Raw genomic sequence first — 20,996 nt, 5'->3', positions numbered from 1 at the left:
GATACTCTTACAGCCCAGAGCTATGGCGGCGGCGAGAAGGTGGCGGTAGCGGCGGGGGGTGGGGGTGTGTGTGCTGCAGAATCTTTGCAGGTTTCTGGGAAATATGCCAAACTCAGGATAATTGTCACCAACAAGAAAGAACTAGAAAGGCTTGTCTGTGTTCTACACATACATTGACCCCTTTATACCACCGTTAAATCCTACTGAAAAGAAATACATACAGAATAGAATTCTATTTATTCTATTTTACCTTGCGGTTACGGCGATGTTCCTACATCCCGAAGGCTTGTTACGAAGGGCATACAATATGACACAGAATGTCAAACACGAGCGTCTGACATTTAATTTCATGTATTTTATTTATTTATTTTTTTATTTAATATGCACATAGCCCCATCTTTGGGACAATGTTGTGAATGTCACCCATTATTTTCTTTGGCCATGAATCATTCCATATTTTAAAAGACAGCGGAATTAAATCATCTGTAATAATGCGACTGTGAATAGCAGGTTTCAAAATTTGGGGTACTTTACTGACTTTTGGGGAAAAGAAGGCATTTTTTACAAATAAAACAAAGAAATGTGGATATTTATAGTAGCTGAAACCTTGCAGTCCTTATGAAGACAATTTTTTGGGTAAAACTAAAATAACAATTCCCTTTTCTTTGAAAGTTTTAACATATTTTAGTTTTTTTTAAACAATACAAACAGTGGGCTACATTTTCTGACTTATATATATATTTTATATACATACACATACAGGCATGCACATAAATTATTCTTACCATCTTTCCAATGTCTCATTCTTAACATGGGAGTATGTGTGCTGCCTAAATGTTACTAGTCCATCCACAATAATGGGGTGTTATGCAGATTTCCATTTGCCAAGACATCGGATTGACTTGGTTGTTGGGACAATATATAGGATACAAAAAGTTTGACGCTTTTGCTCTCTTGTACCGTTACCACGGAGAAATCTACATTGACATATCAGTGTGATCCTGCCCACAAGGCCAGTCCCGAGCCAAAATGGGAGTGCAGTTGCCCCCCCCCCCAGCTGTTCCTTATTCTTCAAATAGGGCAGACCTACTCATGGAGGCCGAGCTCAATGAGAAATTTTGGCAAATGTGAGATGAATCTTTGTGTTCGTATTGGTCAGTGTTGGTTTTAGCCTTAACTGAGACAAGTGAGGCCTGCAGTTCTTTACGTGTCAGTCTTGGGTACTTCTGTGACCTCCTCGATCAGTCGTCGATACATCCTGGAGGAATTGTGGACGGCCGGCCGCTTCTAGGAAGGTCCATCACTAAAAAGTCTTCTCCATTTGTAGATAATGCTTCTCACCGGGAATAGCTGGAGTCCCAGAGCCTTAAAAATGGCTTTGTAACCCTTTCCAGACTGATGGATGTCAATGACTTTGTTTCTCACCTGTTCTTGAATTTCTTTACAAGGGGCAGTTACTTTTCACAGAGGGCCAGGTCGGGTTGGGTACCCGGTTAGCTACCCGTATTATGTTTATCTGAGATCAAAATTAGTTGGATGATCTTAAACATCTAAGCGTGAGAAATATACAAAAATAGAAGAAATCGGGTAAGGGGCAAATATTTTTTTCACAGCGCCGTGTATCTATATTATCTGACTTCAGGTTAGTGGGCTTGAAAACCGTTTTGTATCAAGGAATAAACATTGCTTTGCTCAGTAATTCGGGGACGTTGCACTTTCTTTTTTAATTGATTTTTAAATTGCTTTTAAATACACAGAACATGGTAATTCAGCATAATGTTAGATGCGCGGGGCTGCTTACTGACTTTCCAGATCACCGTTTGATGAGAGAAACAATTTGCTTCCCTACGCAATTCAGCCAGGGTTTTATTTAATTTAGAACTGCAGTCATCAGCTGTGTAACACAATTAAATGGTTCAAATCCTGAACCTTTCGGCGTTCGTACTGTCTAGGGATTCATTTCACATTTTATCTCTACTGTCTGCGAAAATACAAAAGAATCGACATTTATAAACAAATTTTCTGAAATGTAGAGATCTGATTTGTGACCGTTTTGCAGAGATATAATACGTGTTATAGCCAAATCGGTAGCAATTGTAAAAAAAACAAACCCAAATCATGTATTTATCAAAAAAAAAAAAATCTCCACCCACAATATGTATGCGCTGCATTTATGCAGCCATGCATTCGGGTCTAGGCCTACTAGGCCTTGGGCAGCAGGTCCAGAGAGATGGCAGACTTGGGTCGTCTGCATACCTGGGAACTTTCTGGCTCCCTGTCGACTCGAATGCCCCCCCGTTGTGGGTAGAAGGTTCCGCTGATGTCAGTGGGCGGTCCTGCTGGTGCTGTGGGTGGGCCTGCTGACGTCAGTGGCTGGTCCTGCTGACATTGTGGGAAGCACGCCATCTTTGGAGGGGAAGTAAGTGGGGAGTTGGGCATGATATCATATTCCGGCAAGGATACCAAAGCACGCAGGGGGGGGCGGACGTCGAGGGGGCAGCTTCTGTAAACTAAGTAAAGAAATATATATCTAAGACTTAGAAACCTACCCTATAGCATGTGAGAAGCCTTCTTTACTTCCTGTTCCCATCTTATACCTGATAATTGTTTTTTTTTCATCTGGAGAGGTGACCTCCGACCTCCCCGAAGTTTTTTTTGTAAGTTTACATGCTTTTCTATGTTGGCCCAATAAAAGGTATCAACTTCGACTAAAGACATTATGACGAGCACAGATCTATTTTCATGATCATGTCTCATTAATGGAAGGCCGGAAACAGAAAATCATCCAACCCACGGGGCCAGGATCACAATCTTGAAATGAATGGAGCCAACGTAAAGTTTTGAAGCAGACTAAAAGAGATGTATTCATAAAGAATTGAATAAAGGGTTAACCCTTACTGATTATTAGTATTTTATTTTTTTTATTTTACTCCATTTGGCTTCACTAGAGATATAATCTCGAGTCTTAGAGTTGAAACAATAGCCCGTGTAATGTTATAATAGAGATATTGAAGTAATTATGTGTCATTTGTGAGATCATTGTGAGATTTCTCCCAAATAGGATTGCATTTCCGATAATTGGCTGTTTGGTGATGAATTTGAAGAGCAGGAAATCAAGGGTTGATACTTTACATAAATTACATAGGTTACTACAGCACGCTAAGGAAGTCTTGTGATTAGTGACACGCGTGACCTCATGCCCTTATTACATCATCAAATAATAGAGTCTTTTTTTTCATGCTAATGTCTTGTAGAATTCAATACTAAATTATCAGCTAAATGTGTCTGTGGCCAGGGTAGAAGATAAAATTAAATGTAGTATCTTATCCAACAAGAGCTCTCTGTGGCTTGTCTGGTTTCAATAAGGTTATGTATATATTCATTCTGATATGTGACCACTAAACACTTAATTGACAAAATATCTTCTGTTCCCCAGAGGTGTTTGGTAGCAGAATAACCCCCCGGCAGAAAACAAGACCTACCTTTCATCTGAAAAATATTGAAAAATAAAATAAACCCCGGCAGAAAAATAACCTAATCTAACCTCTACTTTTACCTGTAAATTTCACTCTCACTCTCTTTTTTATGATCTATTTTTACATCAAAATCAAAAACACATGGTTTCAGTTTCTTGTAGGTGAAAAAAGAAATACGTATAATTATGGGTTTCTGTTTCGTATCGAGGGTCACCGCTTTGGATGTAGTTGGACAGTCAGGGGCAGCTTTACCTTCCTTTCTCCAAAATCATTTTTTGAAGAAGGAATTTCTCACTTTAACAAAAAAAAGTTTTAAAAAATATATATAAAAAAATAATTTAAATGAAAAATTTATTAATAATTTAGTATGTTTATTTGTTTCTAAGTTTTTGGAAACAGTTTGGGGAAGGCCCTTTTCTATACCAGCGTGACTGCGCCCCAGCGCACAAAGCAAGTCCTATAAAGACATGGTTGGATGAGTTTGGTGGGAAGAACTTGACCGGCTGCACAGAACCCTGACCTCAACCCCATCGAACACCTTTGGGATGAACTGGAACGGAGATTGCGAGTCGGGCCTCTCGTCCAACATCGGTGTCTGACCTCACAGACGCTCTAATGGATGAACGGGCAAAAATTCCCACAAAAACTCCTCAAAATCTTGCGGAAATCCTTCCCAGAAGAATGGAAGCCATTATAGCTGCATGGGGGGGGGGGACTCCATGTTAATGCCCATCATTTGGGAATGTGATGTCCAACAAGCTCTTATAGGTGAGATGCTAGGTGTCCATGTACTTTTGGTCATATAATGTACATTGTGCGTGTATCATGGTTGAACAAACATGGTAAAGAGTGGCAAAAAACATCAGTCACAGGGTTAAAATGTAGTGGTGTCAGACCATCATTAATGAGCAAAGAGTTTAGAATCTGAAGTGTTTCTTTACCTCTATAAAAATATGTATCTATATGTATATATATATATATAGGTAGAAATGTGAAACGTTAATACTGTCTTCAAAAATCAAAAACAGCAACCCCACAGCAGTTCCAGGACAAAGTCCCAATAACCTTCAAAAAAGGGCTGGTCAGTCATGGTGTGTGTTAGTGTAAACATGTGTGTGTTAGCGTGAGTGTGTACGTTTGTGTGGGGGAGTGTTATGTTAGTTACCAGGGGGGGGGCAAGGGCCACTGGGGCCACTTTGCTTTACCTGCCTTCCGAGTCTGAAGGTACCAGGGCGGCTAGCAATGCCCCTGTTAATGATCTTCGGAGTGCAGTCTGCCAATCCAATGGAATATTGCAGGTTTCTTAAATAAGGCGTGATATTCCGTGCATTAGAGCTGATTCTAAAATGTATCATTGTAAATTATACAATCGTCGCCCCTTTTCAGTAACGCAGTATGCATATTTAATTACAGACTCATTTAATTAACCGCAACTCCTCAGTAATATTATGGAGAACCTTCATCTCGTGCCATCTCTTCCATCCAGACCTTAATCAATATTAGGCACTTGGAGAGGACAGGGATGTTCGTGCTTAACGTGTTACACATTTAATTAAGGAAAATCAAAGGAAAGATGGCGAATGCATCGCCTGAAAGCGTTTAGAGGTGATATTCAGCCTTTTTTGGAAACATTTGCGTTACAGTAACAATATGCGGTCATTTGAAACCTTATGTCTACATAAAATCAACCTACCCAAGCCAGGTACATTAATATCGATTTGGGGTCGTTCCAAGGAAATATTTTGTACATTAGAATTAAATATTTGCAGCTTCGGAGCTGCAACAATATTTGGCTCCAGTTTTGGCTGCTTGAAGCCAATCACATTGAAATCAGTGGGAGCGTTTTCTGCGCATGTGGATCATCTGTATGATATTTCCACCACTTTTGTTACATTGCTGTTTGGTGTAAGCAACATTTTTTATTCATCAACGATCGTTGATGGTGAATGCAAGCAAATACTAGCCTCGTTCGTCACCATCCTTGTTGTGTCTTGTTCTTAAGCCGCCATCTAAAACTGGTTGATACAGCCATCTTCTACATGTAACGGGCCCCTTAGACCTCAGGAAGCCCTGGCTTAATCTGTGTATGTGCCCTAGGGCCCTTGTTAGCCTATTACCATCATTCACGTTGAACACTAGGGACCAGAAGGAGTGAAATCTCCTCACTCCCTCTAACCAGACCCACAAAGGGTTGGAGCTTTACAATGAATAATGAAGTTATTTGTAACCTCACCCCAGTGAGTTGCAAATTCACACTTTACGAGCAGCCCCTGGTCTGCTATATTAGGGAGAGATCATTCTATGAGAACAAGATCCCCGTGCCTCTTTCCTGCCCCCTAAGAATGTTTGCTGGGTATTAGGGTATCCCAGGGTTCTACAGCCCTGAAAGCCCCGATAATATCTATAGACAAAGCAAGGCAAAGCAGAAAATGTAAGGGATGCATTCTTGCCTGAGGTGCCATTTGGTCCAGGAGAAGAGATGAAGTTCATCAACCGGGAGAGCCTAGGACTAGTGGTGTTAAACTGCAGTATTTCCTCACCCTCCACCCCTGTATGTGCCCATACTAACATGGAAACTCATGCCCACGCCCACTCACCCCATACACTTACACATCTCTACTCTCCTTCACATCACAAACCCTAGGCCAACCCCTGACACTCTAGCACCATACATTGGCACACACTCACGCTAACACCCCCACACGCGCCAACACCAGATACTAACACATACGCAAACTCATGCTAACACCATACCCCCTCTTACACCGTACAGTAAAACACACATGTTAACACTATAGACTTACACTCACAGCTACACCATACACTCACACGCTAATACCATATGGTGACATACACTCACTAAACTACCATAGCATTACACATACACACTCACTCTCCAACACCATCACTCTGCTATAACACACACACACACACTCTAGCACCACACACATACACACATTCTGTGGCATGATTTCCACTTACATCTTAGCCAAAGAACCCCGGCACCGCGTTAGGGCATTTTCTACCAGTGAGGACTAAGCTCTTCGGTTTTATTATGAGAAAGAGCGACCAGTTCGTACCCTTACCCCTGTTTCCCCAATGTATAATTTCCCCAATTTATTTCTCAACCAAGGATAATGTGCCCTTGTTTCTCCTTCGACAAATATTTAAATTAAAATGTCCTGTTGAAATGTATCTATTCCTCGCTCTTTTTTTTTTTTCTTTTTTTTTTACAGATTTAATTGTAATTGTCAGGTCGTTTAAACCGCGCCATTACTCATCTGACCTATCGTGTCTGAATATGCGTTACGAGACAGACAGGAGTACAGCATTAAACAGTAATTGGGAGGAATGTGCCACATTTACGTGCCCTTGAATCCGTTATTATATATCGATACGGGAAATGAGGCTTCTCCTTTTGTGTTAAAGATTCCTAGGGATAAACATGTATATAATATATGCGGAGAAAATAACACGTAAAACCGTCGAATCAGGTATTTAATTAGCACTGTAAATGTAATTTTTTTTTTTTTTTTTTTTTTTACAATGCAGGCTCGGAATTGCTGTAGCAATTTAATACTGCGTTATACGTGAAAAAGGACCAATTAAAATCATGAGAAAAGTCTTGAAAAGGCTGCAGGAAAAGATATGAAAGACACAGCAATATATTTTCTCTCTATTTTTAGGTCTATGTCTCCAGAGAACGTTCCAAATAAGCGATAACGAGACACGTTAGCTGAGAGCAGGGCATGGATTCTAGAACACAATTAGCATGTACCAAGGAGACTTCTTTATCCTACTTAGAAAACAAGTCCCCAGGTTATCCAAATGTTTAAAATATCGGAAATATTCTGTTCTGGCCATGCTTCCAGAATGGGTCAGATTCACCCTTAAGATAAGAGGAGACATCTATATGCTTGACGACGATGTCTCCATAGTTAGTGTCTTCTTTAGTGATGGGCGAAAGCAGGGCTGGCCCTACCATGGAGCAGAGTGGGGCAATTGCCCCAGGCGACACTTTTGAAGAGGTGGCACTTTGCCGCCCCGCGCGCCTTTTTTTTTTTTAAGCGGAGGAGAGAGGGGCGCCGAGTGGTTTTCGCTTATCAAGTTGTCAGTACCCGCTCGACGCCCCTCTCTCTCCTATGCGAGCCCTCTAGCTTGGTCTCGGTGCCGGCTTGTAATGCTGAGCGCCAGAATATGACGTCATTTCCGGCGCTCAGCAGTAAAGCAGCGCGCACCGCGGCAGAGCAGGGAGACTCGCCGCAGGACTGCTGAAAGATAAGTGAAGTACAAAGGGGGGGGATAGGGTAGATAATAGAGAGGGAGGGGGGTAGACAATGAGAAGGTAGGGAGAGGAAGGGTAGATAATGAGCAGGGGGGGCATTTCAAACTTCGCCCCAGGCGGCATCATGTAGGCTGGCCCTGGGCGAAAGAGCAGCTGGTTAGAGCCCACCCATACTTAAGGGACCCCTCATCAGTTTCTCCTTTGACCCCACTATTATTTAGGTTTGGCAAGTCCTAAGGAAAATTGAGGTGAAGCCCTATAGTCTAAGAAGCATGGGTACTTCTTCGAACCCTTCCCACCATATGACCATCCTTCTATTAAGTCTCTGATTTACCTTTACTACTTAGCTAAAAGCCCCAAAAATGGTGAGTAGAGCATATTGTACATTTTCCATTAATGATTCAACAAAGATCTTGCCTTTAAAGTAACTTTTCATCTGGCGGTAACCGATACTCTGTTTACTCAATGCTTCACCTCTAAAAAATGCGACATTAAAGGCGTCTCATTTCTGAGAACTGAAGAGCACACGCTATGCAGTCCATATGTACACAAACATGGACACATTGATCATTTCTGGATCTCTTGAGAACATGTCTCTTGTCACGCACATATGCAGGTTTTTCTACATAATTGTTTTTGTTAAAGTCGGAAATCAGAGGCTTAAATGAGTCGCGTTTGTTTTCGAGCTACAATGTTCAGCTACAAGGACACCGAGTCATCAGTAATCAACAGCAATGGCTGGTTTTCAATGGGTTAGCCATGGAAAAAAAAATCGTGGAAAAGAATTCTTCTTATATATTGAGTGGACTCAATGTTGGGAGAATTCTTTGGATGCCGGAGGGCTGAAGAAATACCTTTTATTCATGTAACTATCATTATGGCTTTTTAGTATATTTTAATGATTACTATGAATGATGTCCTTCAATAGACCTCTCCATTAGAAATGGTCATAGTGGAACCAGTGGACTTTTGTGGGCTGAAGACCCTGTGAGCTGTGGACATCTGGAGGCTGGTGGGCCATGGCTTTCTGGACACCTTCCCTTGAGAAGACTTAGGTTAGCTCCATCTCCAGAAACTTGACTTAAGTGGACAAGGAAGGTGTTCCAAAAGGGGTGGACCTGGGGTGAAGGTCGTATCTTCTTGTGTAGACTTCTAGCCGGAAAGAGGATAAACAGTAAATCCTGAGGGTGAAGGACCATAAGATCCAAAGTTCTTGTCTAGTCTTTTCACCCGGGAGAGGAATACACAAAAGGCTTCACACATCTCCAGCATGGAAAATAGCTGGGGGGGGGCAGGTAAAGTGGCAAATGCATATGATGGGGGTCTGCAGAATCCACCATTTATTTGTAAAGTGACAATTCAGCTCTCATATAAATTAAAATGCTGAAGTGTCCCTTTAAAGATATCACCCTCAATTAAAGACTCTAATGTCCATCATAGACCTCTTAGGCAGCAGGCTACCCATTGTCCATACATAATGACGCAAACATTTGCACCCTATACTTTTCGTCTGAAACACAACTAAGGGTTGGATGGAGAATCGCTGCACAATGTAACATAATTCACTTATTAAACTCCCTGCAGTGTAGTTGTGACTTGACCTTCTAGATGATTATCCCTCTAGTCGCTGTGCTTTATGTTTCGTGCTGTAAATTACAGAGCATTCCATGTTGAGTATGACACTCAATAAGTATTAGGTGATGTTACGAGGCTATATTTTCTAATAACTAATTATAACTGGCTATTAACTTCAAGGCTTTGACAAATAATGAAGTGAGTTAAAAGCCAGGGTGGTATAATTGCTTCAGCATATAGATGCTGTTAATACGACTGAATCCCATTTTCCTTGAAGACAGTAAAGGAATTATGATTGAAAGTATTTTTTTCAAGTATTGTGACGGATATGTTAAGAAGTTCATTTTTTTTGAACTTTAATAATAATATTTAATTTAAAATATAAACATTTAACACTTTATGTTTTCTATTCATTGAGAAGCCATCAGATCCGAAGATTTATGATGATTACTAGGAGTAACTTCTGAAAACAGAATTGTATTTATTCACAAATAAGGAACCAGATAATACTGTTTAAAAAAACTCGCATAGAATCTAATAACTGTTTTTGGGATTGAGGTCCTCCATACAAATAAACCATTCTACCTAAAGAAATACATTTTCATTTCTGGGTTTCATCTCATTTTGTATAATGTAAATCCCACCAAAAAGAAAACTGGTATCTCAGAAATTAAAATTATGAAAATTTGTATGTATTAAAGCTTAGTATTTACACTCAATTGCCCATTTATTCTTTCACGAAATATAAGCCACTTCGAACTGAGAGAAGGACTAAAACCCTGACTAAAGCCCAACTAAAACAGTGGACCCATGTTTCAACTCAGATGGCTCCTGAATTCCAAATTACTATGTTCATTGAATATATATATATATAGATAGATATAGATATGCATTTATACAGAGACATGCCTACATAACTATGTAGACATGGTCCTCTCTGCCAGGGGAGGGCTGGCAGCCTAAGGCCTGGGGGGCAAGTCAAGTGAAGTGGCTCCGCCCCCTCGCACTCACCTTTCACCCCTCACGCTGGTCCCATCACTATGCGGCCATCAGACTGCTGGAAAACTGATCTAAACGGCCGCTGGGTGCTGATGCCACCGGCCGGAGCTACTTTGATTATTTAATAAATAAATAAAGTATTAAAGTAGCGCCGGCCGGCAGCATCAGCACCCAGCGGCCGTTTAGATTCGATTTCCAACAATCTGATGGCCGCATAGTGATGGGAGCAGCGTGAGGGGTGAAAGGTGAGTGCGAGGGGGCGGAGCTTTCACCCCTCACGCTGCTCCCATCACTTGGTGGCCATCGCATACGGCCGCTGGGTGCTGATGCCGCCGGCCGGCGCTGCTTTAATACTATTTTTTTTTCCATTTAATAGCCGATCTGGCTTGCCATATTACATTTTAAAAAAAAAGTATTAAAGTTGCGCCGACCGGCGGCATCAGCACCCAGCGGCCGTTTAGATTAGATTTCGGGCGGCCTGGGGGGCAATTGCCCCCCTGCCCCCCGGCCCAGCCCACCCCTGCTCTCTGCACAGAGTATCTATGTTCCTGTAGCTGCAAGCTGCTGGCCAGGCAATAAGTTAGATTTGTCTTTTCACCCCCCCAAGGGTTAGTTATTTACCATTTATCGCACCGCACACAGGGTAAGGAAAGAGGGGGCAATTATCAGCCCTCATTGGGAAATGGGAGATTAATTATTCTTTATGTAATGAATGGAGTTTATTTTGTGAGTTACAGATGAAGACATGCGAGTTTACAGAGAACATGCAGTCCCTCGTCACAGCTAGGTTCTAAGCAGCACATTTTTGTTCTTGTTTTTAACTTTCAGCACTGATAGAAGTAGATGTGGTATAAATACTGATCTCTTAGGGGCTCTTGAGAATAGGACTGAGAAATATTGCTCATGTCATGTATGGGCCAAAAGAAAATATAGATCAAATGTTCAGCGCTGTCAGTGGAAAGCGTCTGTGCGAATAGCTGAAATCCTAAAGCAAGATCCAATAACCCAGAAAGTATACAATCTAGTGTGGGGCACTTTTGAACTACAGCTGGCAAAGTATTGAAGGGTGCGATCAAAGCCAACCACATGAAGGAGTTTGCGTGAAGCTCCTGGTGGCTATTAAGTCCAATTGATGACATGCAGTGAAACTCAATAAATAAAACCAAAAAGGAGTGGTGTGTGGTAAAGGTAGAGGATCATAGGGGATCATACAGGGGTACCAAAAGGAGGAAGATGGATATGGCTGTTCTATAAAAGTAAAAAAGGGCAGAGTCTGAGAGGTTTAAGAAGGTGAAATACACAAGAAGATAGCGCATGAATGAAAGAAAAAAACAAGCAAAATAAGGTAATAAAGGCAAATACAAACAAAGAAGCAAATACAAAGAAATCTGTACCTATTACAACAAATATAAATTAAAAATATAATTACCAGGCTATAATAAAAATGGTCAAACACACATTACGGTTCATTAAAATCCAACAATAATCTGAGATAGTTTAGGACAGGCAGCAGGAAGCTACTCGATCAGTTGACGAGACAGTAGAGGAAACGGTTAGACTACCACATAATGGAACGAAGGTCCAATATCTCCTTTCGCAGGTAGAATGACATACCTGGGAACTGTCAGGGTCTGCTTCTCCATGTCTCTGCATCAGTTTCTTCGTTCTCCAGACAGGTGAGCGGCGTTTGGCCACACCCAGTCCCTGCGCTCTTCTGTCCCACTCCCCACCCACTAAAAGGTAGCAGGGTCTTGCCCTTACGCCTCCAAGACGTCACTCTCTTAAAAAGATCTTTAAACAGCTGGTTTGAAACCAGGGAATGGATTTCATACATAAATATATTTAATTTAAAGGAGTGATTATAGCATTTATTCATCAAGCCCATAATGTTGTTTCAAGTTTTATTTATTATAATGGTCCCTTTAAAACTAAAAAATAATTTAAAATATTTTTATTTGCATAAATGTAACATATCCATTTTTTTCTTCATTTTTTACATAGATTTGGAAATGTTTGAGCTCCTTTCTGCCGCGACTGGCCCTTTTGGCACGTTGACCCACCATTCTAAATACTTTTTTTTTTTTTACACGTTGTTTTCTTTCCAACTAGTTGTTTAACAAAATGACAAAACGCATTTAAATGATTTCGACTTCACGCTTCCATGTAGATATCGTTAGTCATTCTTTGTCTTTCTTCCAGCTGCATATGGTTTACTGCTTTATCCATAAAATATTTGTGTTATGATGGCGTACACATGGGAACGCACCAAAAACAGGCTTCCTTTCAAGTCCCTTTAATGGTAGAACCTTGCCAAGTTTTAACGCGGCCAGTAATATTTGCCAGGTTTCCTTTTACTAAATCAATAACTTCTTTATAAAAAAAAAATGTGAATGCTAAAAGTTTCTGTTATAATTACTCTTAAGTTTTATTTTTAAGGGACTTTTTAGTTTGTTTAATAAAATTAAGTTAAATCTTTCAACAAAAAAAAATGTCAATGAGTCTCAAAAATGACCATTAGAGAACACGACTACCAGCAGAGACCACGGCTTTAAAAGGATGATCAGGGGGAAAGATGGAGGATATTACAATAGACCCTAAGAATATGATACTTAACCCTTTCTGTCCTTCATGACATGCCACCCGAAAAAATAATGGCTTTAGACCCTTTATGATGGCATGGTAAATTCATACAAAAAACTTTCTGGAACTCAGTGATTGTGCATTGTTTTCAATGGGTTTAGGGACCGCCCATTGTCCTTAAGGGGTTAAACTGCCTTTAGGTTATGATTACTATGGTTGGAAAAAAAACAAAAACTCTACCATGCAGGGATCAGACAAATCCTCCTTCCGTAATATTAAAATATCTAATTTTATATATTTAATATATTTAAAATAAATAATAATAAATATATATATTTATATAATGCTATTTTTTGGTACTGTTTTGGTACTTACTTATGGTAACGACTTATGAGTTATGAGTTCCCTGGGCCAGCCCACCATATAGGCAAATTAGGATTGATAAGCCTTTAACCCCCTTAATGACAAAGCCCTTAAAATGCATTGTTTTCAATGGGTTTAGGGACCGCCCAATGTCCTTAAGGGGTTAAAATAGTGCTGGGTGGGGGTAGTCACCTTAAATTTCAGTTCACAGGATCTACGTGATTATTCCTCCCCATAAACTAACTCCCTCCTCTTTGGTTGAAGTTGATGGGTTCAATATTAAAGATGGCCGTGCCATTCATACATGAAAAAAATTTTTTTTTAGTAATCCCAAATTACATTTTACAATGATATAGTAAACGTATTAGGATCCTACAGTGTTCTACAATGCATTGTTTCTAATTATATTTCGAGGTGAGATACAGGGATTTACATCCTTTCTGGAGCGTGGAGTGTAGCCGGATCGTACCTCATAAAGACAGCATGAGAACATCCAACGTGAATATACCGCACCGCAAATATAGTAAGAGGGCTTTTGGATATTGTCTCGGAACGACTATAAACAATTCCACCTTTGCCTTTCACCAGCTGTGTTTGGTTTAGGGTTTCCTTCTTCTAAATGTATTTCATAAAACATGACAATCACGCGAGAGAGACGCTGGGGCATACCAAGGTTCCTCTACTGTAACGGTGTTGAAAGTATGATTATCTTTATTTTATATTTGACTAGAAATGCAGCCACGAAGCCCAAAAAAATATTGCCATTGCCAGTTCTTCTAGAATTGGCATTATCTGTGAACATGGAAAGACTACTTTTGTATACGTCTTTAGAAGGGAGGGCTTACTGCAAAATAACATGACAGCAGCAGCCTCGACCCCGTGCTAGGCTTTCCCAGAACCCCCCCCTCAATAAATACACAACAACCATGGTTGGGTTAGAAAAGGCCACAGCCATTTTATTTTAACGCTAGCCTAAAACAGAAAATTGGTGCGTTAACAGGACAACGACCAACACACGGAAAACTAAAAACATAAATAATTAACATCAATAATTAACATTAACCATTTAATGTAACAAAAACCACCCCAAGGTGACCAGGTTATCCAGGTACCACACAGGGAAGGACATACCGGGACGCCCAAACCCAGACCTGAGGTTCCCTGCTCCACCTGCCAGGAAACCTCCCAACACGAGTACCACCAAATGCTCTCCCAGCAGCATTAACCCCTAGATACCTGGTAAGCTTCCGCACAACTGTGACAAAAACACATACCCCAGGAACACTCAATACAACACAACAAACAACAAGAGGTAAGGTGACAACAAACGAAATGGTGCATAACCTAGTGGCGCCCACCCCCTTAAATAACCCTCCATTAACCCCTCCCCTCACTTTTCAAAAAATGCCCCCAAGGCCTAGTCCTGCTCGGGATCCAGTCAAGGCCCATCCTGAGCCCTGTGGGCTTCATTAGATCTGGTAAACAAATATGATATTGTCTAATTTTTAATTGTACACTTCAGCTATCATGCACTTTAATGGATATGATAGCCGAGAGGTCCCCTAAATTTTTATTCTGTAGAATTCCCCCAAAAACATTTACCTCTTTCCCCACCACCAAGTTATTCGCCGTTCCAGGGCTCTGGCTCTTGGTCTAATAAGTGACCGATTTGAAGCCCATGGAGCAGCGCAGCTTAGTGGAGTGGGCCTTGACAGAGCTAGTGGGTGTGCATGAAGGAGTGATATACGTTAATTGGTACAAATTTGTTATGGGTGTGGTTAACACTAAGGGTATATAAGTGGGAGCCATTTTGTAAAAAGCTCACTTAACTATATTTCCAAATCCGGGTTGTCCCATCCTCCCTCCCTTAATAGTGGATTGCAGAGGTGTCTACCACGTTATTTCACAGCGGCGGGGGTAGTTTGGGATAATTGTTTTGGTACAGTGGGTTTTGGTTTGGTTTTACTAATTTGACTCGGTTCAAGTTAGTTTGGTAGGTTTCGAGCTAGCCTGTGGCTCGGAACCAGGGGTGGTGTAGGGGTATCTCGGTATGCCCCTGCATTGGTTATTTGGTTAATTTGGTGGTGTAGAGGTGTCTCGGTATGCCCCTACATGGGTTATTATTTGGTTAAACGGTCTGGGTATGCCCCTACAGTGGTCAATGGGTTAATGTGGAGGCACCTGGTATGTGGTGGTGCCAATGTTATACGGTTAATATGTTTATAATGGGGGGGTCATTGTCATGAAGGGGAACTATGTTATCTCTGTTTAATTGTGATGGTCTGTTTTGACAATGACCTTTAAATATTGTAAATGTTAATAAAGCTGTGGAAATTATATTTGCACTCAATAAATGTGTGCGTGTCTTTTTGGGGGAAAATGTTGGGGTTGTGGGTACGGTCATCCTGGGGCACATTCGACTATGCGCCTGTCAAGTGGAGCAGAATGTCGGAGCACTGAGGAAGCGAGGAGCTGCAGCTTCTCTTTAAGGTAAGTACCTTTTTCAGGATTAAAGAATGCATATCAAAGTATTTAAATAGCCCTTTCATATGCATTTATTGTTAAGGGGGCTCCATAGGGGTCCCTTTCAACAAACTTAGCAGCAGAATTTATATTGCACTCAACACCTGTTCTGTTAGGTAGAGGGAAGCGTCTCTCCTTCTTCTCTATTAAATGATAGAAGAGATATACACTTTTTTTCAATATCAAGAATTAAATTTTGGGTTTCCCATTAAATGTCATCTATTGTTCAAAAATTGTAGGTATGTACATAAAATTTGACAAGCAAAATGCATACATCAATTTATACGGAAAGTAGATATTCTACATTTATAGCAGGTCCAATTTCCAGCTCGTTGGAGCGTCGCTCTACTTTGCTGAACACATGTTACGCGCGCCGCCGCGGCTCCCTCTCCGGCCGCTAACGCCAGCTCGCCGGGCGCCGGCAACCCCACCTCCGTCCCGCACGCGGGTTGCCGACGGGTAACGCGTGCCGCTGCTGCACGTACCTTGGCCGCTCACGCTGGGTCCCCCGACGTCGGCGGCTCCACCTCCAGTCCTGCCACTCGGGAGGCTTGCGGTCCTGCTTCATCGGGCGCGCGCACCCGCTCACGCTCCAGGCGCGTCGCCGCACGCACACGCCGGGAAAACGGCTGAAGTGCGCCATCTGGTGGTGGTTCCAGCCAACGCACCTGAAATCAATTTAGGGCGCGACACGCTCTACGGCGCGGCTGATGACGTGAGTGTTTCCTTTTCTATTTAAACCCCATTTGTTTGCCTTGTCGTTGCCCGTTCTAAACGTTCTCTAGCGTTGGGTGTGCTATATTTCTCGTTCTACTTGTTCTCTGCCTTGTGTACCGACCTCTTGCCTGTTTAAACGACCACGATTCTTCTCTGCCTGCCTACGAACCCGGACCTGTTTACCGTTTTGCACCTGATCTACCTGCCCTGACCTCGGATTGTTTTTTGACCTTGCTGCCTGCTGTTGCCCTCGACCTCGGACTGTGTTCTGGACTTTCTTTAGCTGTGCTTACCTGCATTGTTGGATCCCTCGTCTACCTGACCGTAACAACACACTATTGAAGTGCAATTTTTTTTGTATGATGTCATAGTACGGTGCCATAGTTACATGATGTAACAGCTCACTGAATCTTGAACCCACACCGGAGTCAGCAAGAGTCATAAATGAGGGTTTTGTGTCTACAATTCCACTAGTGAGGTTTTCCACTGACAACCAGGAAAAAAAGTTCCTAAAAAAACAATTCTGTAAAATGAGTTTCTATTTTTATTTAATATTAAATATTATTATTTAATAATTTTAAATAAAATACTACTGAGATATGACAGGTTTCACGTTATGTCTCTTGTAATTAAAATCACCCAATTTTCCATATTATTACTTTAATATATCATACAATAATGTATAAAATCCGTTCTGTTTCTTTTCGTACCACCTTTTTCCCCCTTTTTTTTAATGACAAAAAAAAAACCAATGGAAAACCCCAAAATGAGTGGTCTTTAATTGCCAAATAAGACAACTCTGAACCAAACGTTACGAAAGAATAATGAGTTTCACAAAACTCATTTTTAAAATCTCCGGCATGATAAAATGTGTAAAAATTATAGAATAAATCTCAAATCAAATCAAATGAAAGTTCTATTTATTATAACACCTTGGGGCATTAAACCCAACATGCAAAGCGTACGTCGGTGACCTAATTCACATAAATTATAAACCACCAGACTGCGATTTAAGTAATGTAACCTTATAATATTATGTCAAGAAAAATGTTCTTTCGCTTAATCGGAAATAGCATTCCCTACTTTGAAGCTGGATTTAATTAATAGTAAAAAAAATATATATATATACTCTTCGTGGAAAATGTGGCTGACGCCTTGGGTTGGAGTCCAAGATATGGGTTTAAATCTACCCAAATAAATAGTTACAAAATAAAAAATACACAGTGGGAATGTAGTGTAGGAAAAAAATTTAACTCACAATCTAACGATATTCGGTAATGTAGGAAAAATAACTTTTTGGGGTTTTAATAACCAATATCCTTGGATAAGTTTTTCTGTCTCTATGTTTGGGATGCTTCTGGGAGAGAACACGCTCTAGTATTAATTCATCATGATTTTATTGATACTCATTTCTAATATTCGCTTATTAAAGGATTAATAATAAGGAACTAGTCATGCTATATGGATAAGACCAATTAAATCAATTTATTTAAATATATAATCTGGAATAATTTAATAAACATTATCTTTCGCGATTTTTATGTGATTATATGTTTTGTATTGAATGATTAATGTACACTTGATGATTTCAATTATATATTTTATTAAGTCTGTGATCCTCTATGGTATTTTTATTTTCGGTTTATTATGTATATGAATTTCTACGGGACAATGTGTGTCTGTCTGGGTATACTGTGTGTGTGTCTGGGTATACTGTGTGTGTGTCTGGGTATACTGTGTGTGTGTCTGGGTATACTGTGCGTGTGTCTGGGTATACTGTGTGTGTGTCTGGGTATACTGTGTGTGTGTCTGGGTATACTGTGCGTGTGTCTGGGTATACTGTGTGTGTGTCTGGGTATACTGTGTGTGTGTCTGGGTATACTGTGTGTGTGTCTGGGTATACTGTGTGTGTGTGTCTGGGTATACTGTGTGTGTGTCTGGGTATACTGTGTGTGTGTCTGGGTATACTGTGTGTGTGTCTGGGTATACTGTGTGTGTGTCTGGGTATACTGTGTGTGTGTCTGGGTATACTGTGTATGTGTCTGGGTATACTGTGTGTGTGTCTGGGTATACTGTGTGTGTGTCTGGGTATACTGTGTGTGTGTCTGGGTATACTGTGTGTGTGTCTGGGTATACTGTGTGTGTGTCTGGGTATACTGTGTGTGTGTCTGGGTATACTGTGTGTGTGTGTCTGGGTATACTGTGTGTGTGTCTGGGTATACTGTGTGTGTGTCTGGGTATACTGTGTGTGTGCTTGGGTATGTGTGTGTGTCTAGTTATGTTAGAATATTTGAGTATGTGTGTGTGTATGTATGGGTACATGTATGTCTGCCTGGGTTTGTGTGTCTGGGTTGCTGTGTGTCTATCTGGGTATGCTAGCTTTGTGTCTAATTAAGTGTGTGTGTGTGTGTCTGGGTGTATGTGTTTTTCTGGGGATGTATGTCTTTTTGTTTCTGGGTGCAAACACAAAACAAAATGTGCAATCAAAAAAAATCAAAAACCATCACTTACAGAGACAAGGGCATATAAAAAAACAGGACAAAAGTGTTCCTCTAGTGGTATCATGATGATGGAATATGGAGCGGGACCTTACATAACCCTAAAGTTAAATAAAAATGGCGGCTACTGCATCATATGATTATGTCGCATCATCATGACATCATGCCAAAAGTGTCGCTCCGTCTTATACCTACTTCGCAATGTTGTGCCGCTGCGACGTGGGAGACCATGCAGCTACAGAAACCAACTGACATATGATATGATTCACAGCACCTTTCTATTTGCAAGGATAGGATTATGGCCAAACAGCGAGAGGACTGAAGATAACAGGAACAAGAAAAAGGCCAATAATAGGATACATGTTCTAAGAGTTTGCAGAGGAAAGTGGGCTCCAAAAAAACAGGAAGGTGGTCAGACATGCGAGAGCTGGTAGGAGATTTGGGATTTCAGAATATTTCAATTGTGAAAAGGATTTGTAATTTACCGAAATGCCAGTGTGGGCTGGAGTATGTTAGTGAAATCAGCCATTCCCCGACGATAAGAATTGGTGAACATAAAAGCACTATATGTATTAAGAAGAAACATAATTCTGCATAATTCACAATAGTGCTTACAAGCAATGGAGAGAGTAAAATATGTACGTCGTGGGACAGATAGAGTTGCTCTATTAAACAATGTGAACTTTTTTTGATTTACATGCTGCTAAGTGTGAGTCTCTATGTGCATGAGTGTTAGCGTGTCTAGCTGTGTTAGTGTGTGTCTGGTTTTGTTAGCGATTGGATTGTAAGTTCCTGCGGGAACAGGGCCCTTCATTCCTCTTTTATCTGTATGTCAATTGCTGTATTGTACTTGTCTTTATCTGTAACATTTTCATCTCTGTACAGCGCTGCGGAATCTGTAGGCGCTTCATAAATAAAGTATAATAATAATAAGTGTGAGGGTCTGGGCACATCAGTCTGGTTATACATGTTAGTGTCTGGGCGTGTTAATGAGTGTCAGGGTGTGCGTGTGTTTGTGTTGAATGTCTAGTTGTGCGAGGGTGAGTTTCTGGATGTGTGTGTTAGAGTATGTTAGTATTTGTGTCTAGGTATGTATAAGTGTCAGTGTTGAGTGTCTGAATGTGTGAATGGCTGGTGGCATGCATTGTTCGTGTGAGTGTGTGTTAGTGTGTCTATTTGAGTTAGTGTTTAAATGTGTGTGTTAGTGTTGAGTGTGTGTGTATGTATTAGTGTGAGTGTCTGGACGTATGTGTGTCTGGGTGTGTAAATGTTTAAGTGTCAGAGTGTGTGTGTGAGTACCCCTCCCGAGGCCATGCTCTGGATCCACCCCTGCGGTCCTGAACTCCTGTTGTATGTGTATGTTTTTTTTGTAATGCACATATGTTAGTGCATAATAATAATAATAATAATAATAATTTAATATTAATATGAAAATGCTCATTTTTTCATTGTTTATTTGTTTAAAGGAGGACAATTATTTGACTCCCCACTGCTACTACTATCCGAAAAGTTTGTTTTTGATTATCTCAATAAATAAAAAAACATATATTTTTAAGATAGTTAAACAAAACGCTGAAACATTAGAACCCACACAAATACTTTTTGCTTGGCAGAGATCGGGCCTTTTCTAATCACATATCTCTTTAAACCCTGCTATGTTCTCATTTGAATCGCGTCCAAAATAGCTTTAAATCCCCCAGTTTATTCAAACAAATGCAGATGTTCGAAACGGGCCAAGACGTTTTAATGGACATCTGTATTTAATTATATTCATACCAATTTAATGTTAATGTTTACAATTCATACAAAAATGTTATAGATTTTTCCTTAGACTGATTGTCTGGGGGTAAACTCCTTACATTTAATAATTTTCTTTGGATGAAAGCCATTAACTACAGTAATTGAAAACCTGTCATGCTTGTGTTATATCTGTCTAGCTAGCTGTCCATAATTTAGTGCGCATAGAGTAGGTGAGAATGA

Source organism: Spea bombifrons, chromosome 1 (genome assembly GCF_027358695.1).
Source record: "Spea bombifrons isolate aSpeBom1 chromosome 1, aSpeBom1.2.pri, whole genome shotgun sequence".
Lineage (NCBI taxonomy): Eukaryota > Metazoa > Chordata > Amphibia > Anura > Pelobatidae > Spea > Spea bombifrons.
This window is presented reverse-complemented; position numbering follows the sequence as displayed.